At 38.9% G+C, this 16674-nt stretch overlaps 1 long non-coding RNA gene across 1 annotated transcript in view; it reads left to right on the top strand.

Annotated features, from left to right (window-relative positions):
* LOC122788322 overlaps window positions 1-16674 on the top strand; it is a 97790-nt gene that overhangs the window by 80160 nt on the left and 956 nt on the right. The gene's annotated exons all lie outside the window — the stretch shown is intronic.

Raw genomic sequence — 16674 nt, 5'->3', positions numbered from 1 at the left:
AAGCTGTCTCGCTATGTTAAACCCATTTAACATAGCGAGACAGTGTTTTAAAAGTAGAGTTATACTAATGGAAAAAAGTCCGGGCGACCGGACCTTTTTCCATTAGTATAACACGATTTACAATGTGCACGCTGGCCAATCAGCGTGCACGTTTTGGGGGGGTCATGGTATAATATCATTTTATCACTGTCATTACTATCATTATCAGTTATCAGTGGCTATTATTTCTGTCATCTTACTTTTAGTATATTTCTACTCACACTTCAACCATAATTTAAGTACATGCTTTAAATCACATAACTGAGATCTTACCATTTTGTTACTAGAAAATGCCCAGCTATGAAACCTTCGAACATGTGTCTTAGGTAATATCACTAACTCGAGCAAACAGTACTTTTTTGACTTTGTCATTGTTGTGATATTCAGTCCCTTCCATGTACACGAAGGCCTCCAGGAGTTTACCAGTTAGGTGGATTGAGAGAGTCTAGCCCAGTCAGTCTGGTCTTCATCCCTCCTGGTTGGCATAATGTTCAAAGGCCACAAGGTGCCCTGGCTAATTGCTCACCATGGACTTGGCGAGTGTTACCCAAGGTACCCTGGTTAATCACTGACCATGGACTTGGCGTTGTCGCTATTCCCTCAGCTGTAGCAGCAGTATAGTTCCCAACACTTGTTTTACATGCATCATCTTGGCATAACATGGATGTGCACACATAATGCACCAGTCACAGCAGCATCAGTATAGTTTCCATCACTTATTTTACATGCATAATCTTGGCATAACATGGATGTGCACGCATAATGCACCAGTCACAGCAGCATCAGTATAGTTTCCATCACTTGTTTTACATGCGTAATCTTGGCATACCATGGATGTGCACACATAATGCACCAGTCACAGCATACAATTGGCACTGTTGCCTTTCCATATGGTGAAAAATGTTGCCCAACTTTTAGGCAGCGAAAGGTAAACTCACATTCCTTGTACAAAATTTACAAGCTGCACACCCATCAATGTGGAGTGCAAACAAGGCAGCAAGGGAACATCATCCATAACATTTTTTTTTTTTGTTTATTAGAACAGAAGGGAGAACGGTAGTTGAATACTGCAAAGTCTTCTTTAGGACAGAAAAAATTTTACAGTCTCTCATTCTAGTTCAAGTTAAGACCCAGAATAAGGTTCCTTGAGGTTGGATTCTCAGCAGCATATCTCCATACTCTCTTATCTCCTGCAAATAATCTCAATTCTAGAGCAGGCTTCCCAGAACTGCTGCTCCAGCCAAAATCTCACCCTGCACTCACAGGCCAAACTGTCTGTTATCCAGGGCCATGGAAATCTTTTTTATACATTCCACTTACAAGTTAATTGCATGCTATCAGCACTGCTGTTTAAAGGAACCTCTCTAATTAAGAGACATTCTTGTCTTTCTTTAAAGGGCAACACAACATTTTCTCTACATTATTTATAATTTTATTTATAAGATGTAAGACATACTTTTTAACACATCATACCATTTGGTGCGGTGTTTAGTTATTTGTTTTAAGTTTAAATTGTACATTGTGTAGTTTTGTTTGGTAATGTATTATTAAGGACAGTCAAAATGGTAAGAAACATCTGAGGAAATGGCTGCACTGAACGGCAGGGCATTACTGGATAATAAAAGTACACGCTCAAGGAAAAAAATGGAAACCTTTGATAATTTCTTTCTTACAAAAATATGCAATTTAATCTTATGTGTTAGTATTTCTTCTTTCAGAATAGAATGCATATTGAATTCAGTATTCTTTCCAGCCATAATCTAGCATATTGTTAGTATTTGTCTGATAGTGTGCAATGCATATTTGTGATATCATGAAAGCAGAAGCTAAAAGGTCAGTGCTTTAAATGTGTTATTTCAAACTGTTTCTATGCCTTTTTTTACTTTTATTGAGCTTTCAGTTCTTGTTTTAACTTTGTTGTCATATTACTGTCACTTAATGCTTTTGAAAGTTTGCCTAGCCATGACTGTTCACTTTGCACATAAACATTTGGTACTGGTGTTCTCCGCTGAGGCGGTGCTTACCGGTGGTTGCACTATGTGACATTATCAGTCTGTCATAGTGGTAGAATACTTGCTGACAGTCTCCACTGCATATGCTGAACTCACTTTTCCATTGAAGTCCCGAGAATTTAAAATAAACACTTTAAAAAAGATTTCAATGTAGAGCAGTCCCAGCTTTTGCTGAAGTAAGTCTGCCCATATTGAATGAAACAGTCAGACTTGTGACCAGTTAAAGATTATCATGCCAGCCAGAACTGAATGCCATATCATGTTATGTTCCTGCAAGGCAGCAAGCTATACATCACATACACAGGAACAGACTGTGATGACAAAGATCACATGACCCATTTATTCTACTCATAATTTTCTGGATAAGAAGTAGATCCTACTTGGCTAAGAACAACTTATCATGCTCCCTTTCTTGTAGTGGTGCCCTTATGCTTCCCCACACATTCCTGATTCCATTCCCTGTTCTTGAACAACTGTCTCTGAAGAAAGGCTCTCCAATTACCCACCACCCTTTCAATGAAATAATGCTTCTTGATATCTTCTCTGTTTCACCAGTCTTGTGCCATCATGTCCTGACTCATTCTTTCTTTTTTGTTTTAAAGATTAAACCCATCTGAATTTCTTGAATTTCTCTGAGGTACATAAACATTTCTCTGTGTCTTTGTCCCCTTTCTTTGAAACTACATAAGTTAACATTTTTAGTACCCCTTTATACAAACATCTGATGTAGACATTGAACCATTTTTTTGTTTCTTTCTTTTGGCCTGCTTTTATCTTGCAAATGCTGTGACAGTTGTTTGTTCTTCATACTTGCAAACACTGTTCCACATAGGCACCTCCCACCTGTCTGTAAAGAGGGGCATGACCTTACCTTTCGTACTGATACTGACTGTTCCATATTCCTGTACCCCCCTATTCACCCTGCCATTTCTCATACTGCTTGCTTACCTTTAGGATCTTTGATAGACGTTCATTTCCCATCAGGCTTCTGTTTCTCAGATGCATTTTTGGCATTGGTGGTAACCTGCCATGCTTCTCACCAATCTTACAGTAGTGTCAAGTCTCTTGTTATTCATTGTTACCCTGATTTGTTCACTGTCCTTTTATTGGGCATGAATATCCTAAAGTTGGAGTAGAAGCAACTTATATGAGTAGAATCTATACCAATTTTTATTGCATGAAAAAGTAAACAGCGAACGCACCTAGCGCAGACAAACTAGTGTTTTCATGAAAGTGACATCATCATTTGAGTCATGCTTCAGAAAGCTAAAACTAATGTTTAAAGAAATAACGCTTTCTGACGTAATGGCCTGGTCTTCCAGTCACAGAGCTTCATTAAAACTGTCTGGCATGACCATCTTATTGTGATTCTCAACAGCTGTTGATTGCTGGTTACAGACACTGTTTTTCCTTTAGAATTGATTTTATAATTTTCTCTACAGCTAAAATCAAATTGACAAATCAATTTTGCTCAAGCTGTTGTGAATTTTTTATGCATATATATATATTTACTCACAACTGCCTGTTTATATCACAAAACCCTACATTTTACATATGATTATATATACAATTTGACACACAAAATGTATAAAATAATATACATTTTGTTGATATACTTAAAAAAGTAGCCATTTGAGGAGGTTGCTAATGCAAGATACAAGTCATGAAAATGCCACTGTTGAATACATTTATAATTATACGTTTATTTGGGTTTTTTTATAGTTTCCTAACCCAGAGACTCCCCAGACTCTGGAATAGATTGCCCATACATGTCAATCAGAGTGCCTCTTTGGCCCTCTTCAAAAGGAACCTTGATGACTGGATGGGAGAAAGAAAATTCACCCCGGGAATCATGTCAGTTGCCCTGCTAGACAGGGATCCAGGGAAGTAAATAGTGTGGGAAGAAATAGCCAGGGAATTGTTATGGCTAGGCTTGTATAGGCCCTAGGGCTGATAGCCTAGTACCAACCTATGAACCTATGAACCTATGGGTAACCATCTGTTTTCCATCTTTTCAGTCATTCTGCTAGTGTGAATAAAAGAATTACAGCAACATAGTCATCTTTTTATATGGGAGAGGATGGTAATTACAAGTGACTCACTGTCAGCAGATCACTGCAGTAGACTAAGATGTCCAAAGTACTTAAAATGTTCATGGGTCAGGTAGCTCATTAAGTTGTGAGTCAGTATTTCAATGGTCGGGGCTCATGTCATATATTCACAGTGACTTATGCTTGTAAATACAACTACTGGTGATATATCTGACCCTGTTCCAAGGGAGATCTGTAGAAAAAGTACTGACTTTGGTATAAAAGCTTGGAAGTCAGCATACTTGAGGGAAGAGATCCCTGTCATATCATCTCTTTAACGTAATCATATACTAATGCATTGCCTGAAACTGTTCTGTGATATAATGCAGGAGTGCTTTCATTTCCAGTTTTAGCATGTAATAACTACAAAATTCCAGTTAATAATTTAAAAATGTAAATGACAACGGGGTTGTGATTTATTTAGTTATTTGTTTTGTTAAACAGATTAATGAGCCAGGCAGAAGCTGCCTGTTTCTAGGTAGGAATAGAGAAGTACAGTTACAGGAAAAGTTATTTGTATTTCTTACAGCATAAACTAGACTAGGAAACATACAGTACAACATACAACAAGGCATGATGAAGCCAAGTTGTCAGGACTAGAAAATATTATAAAACAGTAACTTCATTATATTCGGTTCCATGCAACATAAGTGCAGTCAGTTAAAAACCTATTCTAAGATGATACCTCATTCTGTAAGAAATAAACCTTCTAAATTCAAGTATTATTAGCCCTCAGGGAAACATGTTATACCAAGTTTGCAAACATTCATAGAACATCTGCAAATCAGTGCGATGTGTTAACCCCAACTGCAGACTTTTCTGGAAGCCAGGGGTGAATCTATTTTTATAGAGAGATGCTTTATCTGCATAGCTGGACAGGCAAATCCATTTTTCTCAGCTATGACCCAGGTGTAAGTCAATGCATAGGTTCATAGGTTCATAGGTAGGTACTAGACTATTGGCCCTAGGGCCTATATAAGCCTAGCCAAAAAGGTACCCTGGCTTTCACCACCCAAGAAAATTATTTTCCTGTGCCCCTGTAGAGCAGAGCCAGAGAGGTGATCCCTGGGGTGAATTTCTTATTTCCCATCCAATCATCAAGATTTTTCTTGAAGAGTGCTAATGAGGAGCTTTGGTTAATATAGATAGGTAGTTTGTTCCAGAGTATGGGAAAGCTCTGGCACAGGAATCTATCCCTCCAGCATGTTCTGTTTATTGTGCTGACAAGGTTTAGGCCCCTAGACCATGTAGCTTGGAGGGATTGGGATTTCTTTAACTGGAGCATGTCCAAAAGCTTTGGGTTTGACATAGCTTTGTATGTTAGGCAGAGATTGCCACTGAGTAGGCGATATGTAACAGAGTAAAGCTGGAGTTTTTTGAGACGGTCTGCATAGGGCATCTGTTTGAGGCCAGTAATCCTCTTTGTGAGGTATTTCTGTGGCCTTTCCAGTTGTAGATGTCTTGTGAGGTACATACCAAAAGGGGCATTGTACTCTATAATGGGTCTAATGAGGGATGAGTAGAGGGGAACAATGACCTCTTTTTTCCTGGATGAGAAACCTTTTGTGATGAGGTGTGCCACATAGAAGGATTTCCTGACTACTGTGGCAATGTGATTATCAAAGGAGAGACTACTGTCCACCTGTGTCCAAGGTCTCTTATCACACTTTCGGTGTTAAGTAGACTACCACCTATGTGGTAGCTCATGGGTACAGAGTTTTTACCAAGGGGGATGATGACACACTTTTTGGCATTGAGCTTGAGGCCATAGCTTTGACACCAGGCATCTGTCTCCATGAGACCCTTCTGTAGGATGTCCACATTGTTAGGAGTTTCGATTATGGCTCCTAGTTTGCAGTCACCTGCAAACTTTGTTAGCCAAAGACCTTCTGTGTTAGCCTGTACTTCAGAAAAGTAGATACCAAACAGGAGAGGACCTAGGACTGAACCCTGTGATACTCCACTTGTCAGTGGTCTGAAGTCGGATTTGGAGTCTGCTACTTTCACAGTGTGGGTTATGTCAGTGAGCCAGTTGGCAACCCATCTTGTGACATAGGGATTTATACCTAGTTTAGTGAGTTTATCTATAATTCCAGAGTGGGGGATGGTGTCAAAAGCCTTGGCGAGATCTAGATAGGCTGTGTGAACCACCTTACCCTCGTCTACGGCTTTGGTGACTGCTTCAAAGAAGTCTATCAGGTTTAGGAGACATGATCTGTCTTTTACAAACCCAAAATGGGTGGGGTCCAGAGTTTGGAGATTACCAATGTCTTTGTTTGTAAGATCCATGATGATTCATTCTATGGCCTTGCAGACCAGGCTCATTAGGCTAATGGGGCGGTAGTTCCCGTGATATGCGGTGGCTCTCCCTTTGTGGAGTGGGATAACCGTTGCTGTGCGCCATTCAGTGGGCAAAAAGCCTGAGGTGAGGCTATGATTAAACATGGTGCTTAGGTGGGGTGCCAGTTCATTCTGCAGTTCATGTGGAATGCAGTCTGGGATGATGTCAGGTCCCATGGATGCTGTGTTCTTGGCTTTGGAGAGTGTGGTTTTTACCTGTGCAGCTGTGATTGCAGGAGCTTTGCATTCTTCCGGTATAGAGATGGGTCCTTTAGGGGGTGAGAGGGGGGTAAAGTTAGCACTGAACCTATCTGCCAGGATGTTGGCAATATCAATTGGTTCTGTATATTTAGTGCCATTGTGCTGTAACTCAGAGCAGATCTGAATTTTGCCATTAAGATTCCTGACATAGCTATATAATGCTTTGTGGTTGTCTTTAGAATCAGTGGCAGTTTTGTTTTCGTAACTAGCTTTGGAGGATTTTATGAGGGATCTCAGCTTATTACTGAGGCTGACCGGGGAGTTCCTCCAATCATGGGATTTTACTCTTTTTTGCAACAGTTTCTTTCTTCTGTTGTAGAGTTTGCTTATGGGAGGGGAACACCAGATTGGCTTCCTTTTTTTGGAGGATAGCATCTTGGTTCTGTTAGGGATAGCATGATCCATGCACTCGTGTAAGTGCTTATAAAGTGGATTTGTGTAGGATTCAGCAGTTGTACCTCTATTGTCTGTCTGTATGGGTGTCGTGAAGTTTGCCACTTCTGTCTTAAGAAGCATGAGGTTGGCTTTGGAGAAAATTTTTTATGGTTGTTTCCCTAACGAAGGGTGGAGGCGGAATGTGGATGTCGAGGGTGATTAGCTTGTGGTCATATTTCACCAACGAGGAATTGACTTCTGGTGTGGAACACCAGTCGCCCATGTTGGTAATGACCATGTCTAGTTTATTGCTGCCCATGGTGGGGGTGTGGATAAGTCGATCCAAGGCGTTGGAATTTATGAATTCCAGAAAACATTGAGCAAAAGAGTTGGTACATGAGTAGTTTTCCCAGTTAATGGTGGGGTAGTTGAAATCACCCATTATTAGGGTGTTGGGTTGTACCCTAATATTTTCCAGTGTATCAAGAAATGAGGAGTGGGGATCCTGGGGCATGGTGGGGGATCTATAGCAAGTTACAATTTGGATTGCAGTCTTGCCTAGAGTAAGTTGCACTTGGATAATCTCGGATGCATTATGCTGAGCAACTAGCCTGGATGTGTGTATATCCTTAATGAATATGGACACACCTCTGCCTTTAGTGTTTCAGTCCAGGTTAGGTGGCCAAAAGGTGTGGTATGAATTATAGCCTGGTAATGCAGGGGTGCTCTCTGGAGCCTTGAACCAGGTCCCTGTCACCGCACAGATGTCGATATTCTCCATTTTAAGGAGTGCCTTGAGTGAATGCATTTTGAGGTTTAGACTTCTAGCACGGAGTAGCATTACCCTCAGATTTTGCTTGATTGTACCTGTTAAGGTGGTGAATTTGTCATTTGAACCTTGCCTAAAAAGGCACTATAGGTGTGGCAAGACCCTTAGCCAGTATCCAGAATCCCAAGGCCAACAGGTGCAGGCCATCTCTGGCAAAGCATCATGGTCTGTCGATCATGTCATCCCAGGCAGACAGATACTGGATCCCCTTAGAATGACACCAGAAGCTTAGCCAATATTTGAAGTCAATCATTTTGTCCTTGTACTGTGGTATCATTCTGGGTGATGGCAGGATGCTACTCAGGGCTAGGGTCATACCTGCCTGGGCTACAAGATAGGAGAGCTCCTCCATGTTTCTTTTCATGTAGTCCAGGGAGGTACATCTCAGGTCATTCACACCAACATGGACAATGACAGAGTCATATTTGTACTTGTTGTGGAGTGACCTGAGTGCATGCATTATGTGGTGGATCCTGGCACCCAACAGGCAGCTGACAGTAACTTTCTCCTTGTTTAGCCTGGTGATTGGAACACCAGTGTGCCTGACTGTAGAGTCACCTATGACTAGAGTGTTGGGTACATTGTTATGCCTTATGGGCTGTGGTTGAATAGCACACTGAGATTGTGGGCTATGTTTCATTTGAGTTGTGTTGGGGGTGGAGGTTGCTTACGTTTCTGCTTTGGAAGTCTCTGTTGCTTGAGCAGATTTTTATTGAGAGCCTCCGTGAATGTAGATGTGTTTCTTGTTTCTATGTGTGTGCTTTGGTGGTGTAGGTTTTGAGGGACTATGTGATGAGTGTAATGTGGTACAAGTGTTTATCTTCTCCTCTTGACTGTCTAGTCCAGTCTTGGGTGAAGAAGCTTTGCTTCCAGTTTGGCTACATAAGTGCATCTCTCACAGGTTGTAGTGTTGGGTGGTAGGAGGAGAGAGTTGTCTGTGTACATGAGGGAATTGCTGCATTGCCCCAAGATGCCCAGATTCATAAGGTAGACAGGAGAAAACACCGGGAGCTGACACTTAGACTTGCCTGGATAGGTGCTTATTTATTAAGTACTAAAAACTGTTTTCCTCTAGACAAGTGAGGAAAGTTGAGTGCTGAAGTAATTTGTAGCTTATTTAGTGCTTAAAATGAGTTCTGAACAAGTGATGAGCTCAAAGAAACAGATTGTAGTGCTAAAACTAAAAACTGGCTAGTTCTAAGGGAAAATTTGAAGAGCAGATTTCATGGCACAGGGAATAGTTTAGCTCTAGCTAAGTGGCGATGCATAAAGTGTATATTTTTTTTATAGAACAGTAGCAAATGAGCAAACTGATTTAAACCAATTAACCAATAAAAAGCTAAAACCTAAGCCCCATTCCAGCACTCTTCGATCAGACAAGTTCTAACTGCACACTCTTGCCACTAGGGTGCAGGGGAACCTTCTCCAAAAAAGATGGTCTGGATTAGTGCTCAAGTTATACAAACAAAGCTAGATTTAGCAGGTCTGAATTTAGTCTTGTGCTACAGCAAACAAGGCATACCAATTTCAGAAAGAAACAGTTCAAATAAGCAGGCAAAATAAGCCTTTAACCAGAAACTCCCAGATCCGAAGGGCAGAATCTACCCTCTCCTCCCACAAGAGTGCAGACCACATCTTCTTAATGTTAAATAACTGGTCCAAAGCCCAAGTGCTTAAACCAGAATTAATACAATTTTAGAATAACAGACACTAAGCCTTCAATCAGCAACTCCCAACTTAGAAGGATGTGAGCTACCTGTCCTGCCACAACAGTGCAGATCACAAACCTTCTTAATGCAAAACAACTGTTCTGGAGCCCAAGTGCTTCAACCAAAGGCTTAGAATAACAATTACAATTTAATCAGACTACTAACAAGCAGTTATAAATGCAGCAGAATAAATGCAATTAAGTACTTTTAAGAACAAGCAGCAAAAGCAAAATGAAGTAATAAAGTAGGAAGAAACACAAATACAGTAAAAGCAGCTGAATAAAGTGCAATTTTTTATATAACAATAGAAAACGAGCAAACTGATTTAAACAAATTACCCAATTAACCAGTAAAAAAGCTCAAAACTGAGCCCTGTTCCAGCATTCTTCAATCAGACAAGTCCTAATTGCACACTCCTGCCAGTAGGGTACAGGGGAACCTTCTCCAAAGGAGATGGCCTGGATTAGTGCTCAGGTTATACAAAAAAAACTAGATTCAAGTTGGCTGAATCTAGTCTATGCTACAGCAACCAAGGTACACCAATTTCCAAAAGAAACAGTTCAAATAAGCAGGCACAATAAGCCTTTAACCAGAAATTCCCAGCTCGGAAGGGTAGAATGTAGCCCCTCCTCCCACAAGAGTGCAGACCATAAACCTTCTTAATGAAAAATAACTGTCCTGAAGCCCAAGAGCTTTAACCAGAATGAATACACTTTTAGAATAACAAACACTGAGCCTTCAATCAGCAATTCCCAACTTAGAAGGATGTAAGCTACCTGTCCTGCCACAACAGTGCAGACCACAAACCTTCTTAATGTAAAACAACTGGTCTGGAGCCCAAGTGCTTTGACCAAAAGGCTTAGAGTAACAGTTACAATTTAATTAGGCTACTACCAAGCAGTAATAAATGGAGCAGAATAAATACAATTGAGTACTTAAGAAGAGGCAAAAGCAAAGTAAAGTGCAATTTTTTTTTGTAAAGTGCAAGGAGAGAGAAGGAAGGAGGTTAAGAACCTAAGTGGGTTGGCCTTCTCGAATGTTCTCTCTGTATTAAGTAGAGTGAACACCAGACTGGGAGGGGTTTCCCACATCAAATTTACAGAAGGGGCGAGCAACTGCAAAGCCACCAACTATAACACCACCACAAGAATAGGGTGGGGGAGGGGGAAAACAGTTTCAGGACAGATGAGAAACTGAAAATGCCAGAAAATATATAAAATAATTCAGTCAGGCAAAATTAAGACAATGCAGAACTCTGACAGGTTAAAATGCCAAGAAATATACTTATTAATCAGTGATATATTTCCAGATTGTTTGAGAATCACACTGCAGCCAGAACACCAGGAGTTTCCAACAGTGTATGCAGGAACTTACAAACAGAAACTATTTTTAAATCAGCAAGCCTTGAGGCAGTCAGATAACACAAAAGCTGTTAGACCGGTTTTATAAACTTCACGACAGGAATAGAGGGGAAGCAGTGTCAGGACAGATGAGAAATAGAAAACAATCCCAGAAAATATATAAAATAATTCAGTCAGGCAAAATTAAGACAATGCAGAACTCTGACTGAGAGGCTAAAATGCCAAGAAATATACTTTTCAATCTGCAATATATTTCCAGATTGTTTGAGAATCACACTGCAGCCAGAACACCAGGAGTTTCCAACATAAACAGATTTAAGCAGCATCAACACACTGACATGGTTGTGCAAAGCAACTTGGCTTTTGCAGACATACCTCTCAACTGTCCAGATTTTTGCAGAATGTCCAGACTTTTGCCTTATATTTTTGGTCTGTTCCACATAAAACTTGTGTTTTTCTAGCAAATCAGTGATGATTGAAGTCTCTAAATAGTGGAATAAATTTGAATTTAAGACTTCATATCTTTCAGAAAATACATGCTAACACCAATTGTGTAGTTTTAGCAACTTTCTAAGTTTGTAAAAGCAATATTTAAAATGTATCCATATTTTTGGGCCTTTGTCCACCCGCCATTATTTTATACTTTGCCCAGATTTCTTGCACTGATTTATTGTCCCCCTGTACTCAGCTCTCATCAGACCCATTATAGAGTACAAGGCCCCTTTTGGAATGTACCTCACAAGACATCTGCAACAGCTGGAAAGACTACAAAAATACCTCACAAAGAGGATTACGGGACTCAAACAAATGCCCTATGCTGACCGCCTCAAAAAACTCCAGATTTTGCAGAACGTACCTGATTTTCCTTGTATTTTCTCTGCTCTCATATGTACTTCTTGAACTCTTAGCTTAAGAAATGTGGAGAAAGACATGAATACATTTAGAAAAATGTGAGAATATTTGTGAATTGTCTGAAGGAAAGAAAGTCTGAAACTGAAATGCGTATCATTATTTAGTGACTTTGTTCCTCAGTCATTTGTTGGAAAACCACAAATGTTATGAGAAATTAAGTCACTAAGTAATGGCACGTATTTCAGTTTCTGACTTTCTTTCCTTTACACTAATGCCTGAACAATATACCAATAAAAAAAGTCTGGCCACTCAATGGTTCTTCAGCAGCTGGACTTTTTTCTATAGGTATATGCTCGATTTACATTGTCCAATCAGCATCCTCGTTTATAAATAGTAATGAGCAGTTATTGTATAATCAGTTATTTTGTTTTCAGTGCCTACATAAATAAGAGCTGCACAAGTGACTGTTTCTAGGCATACTCCAGGCTAGCCTACAACCTAATTAAAAAAAACAAAAAAAACACCATTAACTAGAACTTGGTATCTCAGTTAGGAATAAGCACATTTTTAAATATTATAACCAAGTGACATAGTACAGCTGAATGCTAAAAACAAAGTTGCATGAGAAACTCTGCCTAATGAGTGTTATCAAGGAAGGAACAGCTACTTCTTGTCAAAATAAAGGTGAGAGTTTGCTCCATGAAATTTTTCTGATTTGTATTTGTTACTAGGGCAGAAAGGGAATGCTACATCTGCCAGGTCCATCTTCTTTAAGGTTAGAGATTTAAAAACTTGCAGACACTCTTTTCTTTTCATTGCTTCCTCTGATAATCTCCTGCCTGTTTATTAAACTAATATGCTTCACAGCTAACAGCCACCTGAAATTTGATTTTCAGGTCCAGAATGTGTTGAGAATATTGAAGCTTGATATGTAGTACAGAGCAAAGCCATTTTTGGCTGACTCAGCTCACCTGCTTCTATGCAGGCCTTCCTCTTATGTAGCTTATTATATTCTGTGCAACTCACAACCTGTATAAAAATAGAACAAGCCTATAACTGAATAGCAAGTTTTCCTTAGTCATCTGTCTCTAATGCTCTGCATTTGTCCAAACACTGATCGATAAACAGCAGGACTCCCACCATCAGCTACACCATTAACAAGTGTAAGGTGACTGCTACTGAACTTGGAAATCAAGATTTTATAATTCATTCAGCAGAAGTGACACCACATACCCCTCTAGTTATAAGCATGTCTTCAATGGGATGACGGTAGTTTCTGTAATGGATTTTTAACTTTGTATTTCCCCTTCACTGTACAGTGAAATCAGTGAAGACATAGGCCTCCAGCCTTTGGCAGGAAATCAGGTTGCACTGAATACGCCACCACTTCTTCTGCAGTGTAGAAATGAATAAACAGGCGTTGAACTCTATCCCCCCAAGACTTCAATGTCTTGTTGGTATCATGTTTATTTTATTGTTTCTATTCTAGTTACTTGTTGTTTTTTGAAGACCGGTTATGTAGCCTGATCAGTAGACCTCTCTCAGCCATGACCCAAGTTCTAACAGAGCAGTTACTTCAAGATATGTAATAGTTGAGATTATACCTGGAGCAAGTGAACTATACAATAAATAGCTAGATAGATATAGACAGATATATGGATATAGACAGATAGATAGATATAGACAGATAGATAAAGCAAACAAACTCAGCAGATTATTCCATGGGAAACGCACACCATCAATAGCATATGATGAAAAAGGTTTACGTATTATCATTGAGGCATATGAAAGCAGTTTCTTTGTGAAATTATTCTTTCGGTTCAGTTTCAAAATTATTATTTATTCATATCTGTTGGGAGATGATTCTATGTTGATGAGCCAAACTTCGAGAGAGATCATTCACTTAAGTGAGGTCAAACCAAGGTAATAATTTCAGCTGACTGCCTTTGTTTGATTTCTTCAAATTGTTGTTTTTTTCTAGCATCTCGTTAGCAATGGATCCCTTTCCTAAGATAGGATATAATTAAAGTTTATGAAATCAATTTTGCATCAGTCTTTGATGTTTTCCAAGAATGATCTTCTCAGGACCATCACAATACCCAGATGTGCCTGTTTTGTAGTTTATATTGGGTTACCTGTATTGGTAGCATAAATATAGTTGGAAATTAATTTTTATTAACCCAGTTTCTCTTGTTATCACTGGAAATATCTGGATGTCCTTATTTCACATTGTTCCAGTTTCTGCTTGTGTATCTTGATATTTTATAATTTTATTTTTTAACTGCCACAAAGTGGAATCCATTCTGTGTGTGTGCTAAGAAGGTGAAGAAAGGAAGGAAGGATGCTGTGGAAGACCAAATTATCTTTGCTATGTAACATTTAAAATTGTATTGATCCATTTATCTTTTAATACAAGGTTGGTAAGTAAGTTTATTTTTGAGGTGAGGCAAACAACATGACATTACATTTTGCAGGGTTTATGATTAATGTGCTACTGTTTGTCCTGTTACAGGTCTGTCATTGTTTTGGTGGAGTCTATCAGCAATAAATCATAAGCAAACATGACTATGTTAAGGGAAGGGAACCCATAAGTTAAATTATTTTAAAAATAAAATAAAAAAAGAGTAGGGGGCCTAACACCGATCCTTGAGATACACTGATGTTTAAGGCAGACATACCCAGCATTTCTCCCACCTGATGTTGTCCACCAATCTGGCAGCACTCTCAAATTTAAATTAAAGAGAAAAAAGAGTAACAAACTGCTTGTTCCAGTTTATAATCTACACAGAGCTCTACAGCTCTTCGGTATTGATCACAAATGCAATACTAGTATTCATTTTGGGCTTATTTCTAGATATGACAAGGGCTTTTAAAGAGTTAATCCTACACTGCTGCTTAACAAGTTTATCAGACTTAACTTTTGCAGTGGAAAACCATCTGCAGGACAGAATTATTCAAGTTTACACCAACGGTTCATGGTCAGCCAGAGGCACCTTAAATCAGAGGTGCAGTTAGGGTGGGGCAAAGGGGGCATGGTGGCAATTAGCAGATCCTGCTTAAACTTTATTTATGTGTTCAAAGATCTGTTTATAAATCAACTTTTCAAATATTTTAGTCAGAGGACAAAGATTTGAGATAGACCTGTAGTTCTTAAGGTTTTTAGGGTTTGAAGCACTGGATAAGGAAATTACAATGCTGCCAGTACCATAATAGAGGCTAATGGGAGGGTGGCCTAATGGTTAAGGTGTTTGCTTTACAAACACAAGGTGCAGGGTTTGAGTCTCACAAGGGATAATTGGCTAGGCTTAAAATGGCTCACAAGGACAGTTAGCTTTGTACCAATCTATGAACCTATGAACCTATTATATGTTCTATATGTGACTTATATGAATGAGAGGTTTGGCAATCTTACTAGTTTCCATATTGAGGAATGATGAGTAAAGTGCACTAAACATGACACCCAATAAACCATTTAGCTTTTTATTGGAGATTTAGTTTCCTTGGCTGATAGGCTGCAGGAGGGTAAAGCTGATACAAATGTACCTTGCATATTACCAGTAGGGCGAAAGGCTGGGCTATAAACTTACTTGCTAGATTGTTTACAGAAGTGAGGAGAAGTTGTTTAAGCTCTTGAGAAAGTTTCAGTTATAAGTACTAGCAGAAATCGTATTAGTTTAACTCATTTAATCCTGAACAGCTGCAGGCTAATTAACACATTTGCTTCCTGAGATATTCTAAGCCAGGAAATTGCTTGCTTTCTGAGAGGTTTTCTCCAAAATCTTCTACTAAAAACATACTTCATTAGATTTATAATTTAGCAATAACCCATGACTGGTATCACAGGATTTACCTATGGTTGATGTTGTTTGATCATGAGGGCGAAGTTTCTTTGTTTAATGTACCCAGCCCCAGCACTGTATTGTAAAACAAGGGCTCTCTTAAAATATACTGCAGGTACAACTGATAGTAAACACTTTGAGACAGCCTTTGGTTTACAATACAGCGCTTGAGCTGGATACATTAAATCTGGTGTAAGAAACAACTGGAGTATTTTTAGGACAACTACAATGATGTATAATAAATTAGGGGAAAAACTACTTTTTATACAAAAGAGCTAATGACTTGAAAAATATGTTAGAGAATCCCCTTTTCTGTTTGTTTGGTCCATATGTTCTCAAACATTAACAATAATAACAATGTGATAGGCCTAAAAAGTGTGGGGCTTGCAGACAATGTATGCATATATTTAATAAGCCATTTCTGCACTTGGTGAATGTCCTGAAATAGTAATTGGGCTACACAAACACTGGTATACATAACAAAATATTCTGTGTGCCTGGCTTTTTATGTAGAAAGAAACGAAAGGACACTAAGCAAAAGGGTAGAGGAACATTATTATGTTATTTCAAAATGTAATGTTGATAATGCCCTATACTAATATGTAACAGCTTGTCAGAGTTTCAAGAGATTTCACTTTGTTATTTTAGATAAAGTTATGCTAAATGTCAGAGGAGGGATATGGGAAAATCAGTTGGAATTCAAACAACTTCTGTGGCAACTTAAATTGAACGCTACTCTTGCCCCAGAACTTAATGACACGTATCAATAGTCTTTCTGTTCAAGTTAAGGGTGGGAAAACTATAACGATTAATATGGGGTATAAGTAACAAACTTTTAACAGATACTGTATTTTACATTAATTGTTTTATTTGATAGCTTTTAGCTTAATTGGCATAATAATAATTAAAAAAAAAATCAAGCACACTTGTATGTTGTCCAGGTATTTTTTATAAGCAAAACAAACAA

Source organism: Protopterus annectens, chromosome 13.part0, assembly GCF_019279795.1.
Source record: "Protopterus annectens isolate FY-2018-M chromosome 13.part0, PAN1.0, whole genome shotgun sequence".
NCBI lineage: Eukaryota > Metazoa > Chordata > Ceratodontiformes > Protopteridae > Protopterus > Protopterus annectens.
This window is presented reverse-complemented; position numbering and strand designations above follow the sequence as displayed.